The sequence below is a fragment of the Limulus polyphemus genome, unplaced genomic scaffold, assembly GCF_000517525.1.
Source record: "Limulus polyphemus unplaced genomic scaffold, Limulus_polyphemus-2.1.2 Scaffold1056, whole genome shotgun sequence".
In the NCBI taxonomy this organism is placed as follows: domain Eukaryota; kingdom Metazoa; phylum Arthropoda; class Merostomata; order Xiphosura; family Limulidae; genus Limulus; species Limulus polyphemus.
Genome location: NW_013666666.1, coordinates 324952 through 326899, shown reverse-complemented (window position 1 = coordinate 326899; position 1948 = coordinate 324952).

Sequence of the window (1948 nt, the reverse complement as noted above, 5' to 3'; positions counted from 1 at the left end):
TCTTTCTCTCTTGCAACTGGTTCAGTAGCAGTGGGATGATCTCACATCCAGGTGGTGTCTAATTTTTTCACTGGGTAACCCTTCCACAAACTTGTCAATGGTGATCTGCCAGAGCCATTGCAGGGTAAGCCTTACCTTGCAAATGGCACAGATTATCTACATAGGTGGCCAACCTTTCTCTTTCATATCCCTCTTCTGAGCCTTGAACTTGAGCCAATGGATTGCTACCAAGAATATCAGTGAATAACTGCAGGGGCCATTTCTAGACATAGTCCACCACCAGGAACTATCTTACTAGTAGGTGAAACAGAATGGTAAAGTGAGTTGACTATGGAGAGTGGTGAGCCTCTTTGAGCATAAGGTATATTACCAAGGCAACTATGGATCATAGAGAAGTCTGGGGTCATGCAGAGCTAACAGACAAGTTGTTGATAGCAACTCATTGCTCTGACGCTGTGGACCAGGCTTGACTACTTGCACAAGATTCAAATCAAGTCTAACATGCTCTACCCATAATGTCAAGGACGTCTTGGTTAGCTTGGGAAAAGTTTGGCCATAGCTTTGGGTCCCCATGAGCAAGAAAAACAGATCACCCCTAAGTATTTGAGGTTGCAGCAAAGGACAACTTCCTAAAACATTCCAGGCAAGTAACTGCTTGGGTCAGCTGGTCTCCAGAGTAGACTGTACAATACCTGATCTTTAGTCTAGACAGTGTGGCCCTAGACTATGTATCAAGTACTTAAATGATACATAACTTTGTGTCTGCAAGACAGTTGCACCAAATGTTTGATCTCAAGGAAAATCATGGCTTTGACTACAGCTGGGATTGAGTTACTCTGGCTGGCAAAGGTCAGGTAGTTCTATACAAACAGTCCATTTGGTCTCAAACTCACCAGATGCCTCACTATATCAATCCTCAGTTGTCCAGATTTCTCTTGTAAAGAGATTGATCCCTGTATTTTTCAAATAACTATAACGAAATTGTCAATTAATGAACATAAATTATATAAGTTAACAATAAGTATAATTATAACTAAAAACTATGTAACAGTAATGAAAACAATAAGGAAAATTATTTAGTTATTTGACATACAACCACGCATGTTGGGGGGCAAGCAGTCTGACTGAAATCCCTGTATACGTGAATAGAATGTATCAGAAATGCAGAAAATATTCATGTAGCTAAAGAAAAAGAATGTTTACTGAAGACTTTTGATCATCCAATTTTGGTGTCTGGCTAGTCAAAGAAGAGTATTGTGAAGGGGTTAATTAATGTAGAGCCCCAAGTTATTTTACCTTGACAGATGTCAAGGTCATCACCACTTGGTTAACTATAATAATAACTAAAAGTAACTAAAACTAAAGGTACAAATCCTTAACTATAAATATAACTAATAAAAACACTGGTTGATCCACAGGGGAAAAGTGTAAACAGCCATTCTGGGTAACTAGACATTGGAAGCTCTTCTTTCTGTGTCATTGGCTGCAATGAGATAAAAGCAACTGATCATCATGATATATTATTGGGATTATGGTTGAAAATATAGTTAACAGTGAAGGAACACAACTGATAAAACAGTGTATTCTAACCTTTATAAGTAGAATTGTATGAAAAGTATATGTATTTAGCTATACTGATGACCAGGACGATTTTTAATTTCACTCTTAAGTACATAGCTTACTCTGTTTAGAAGATATCTATTATATGGTCATAACTACACTCACAACAATAATATTTGTTATAATAATGCAAAAATAATTATTACACAAATTTATTCATAAAAACCCAGTTTTACCACTTCTTGACAGAAAAATTATGAATGAAGCCACTCCTGTAGTTATAAAAGAAATATGTCTATGCCTTGTGGTATGTTTACTGTTATTATTTTGTTTGCTTGTTTGTTGTTTAGCACAAAACTGCACAGTAGGCTACCTGTACTCTGTCACC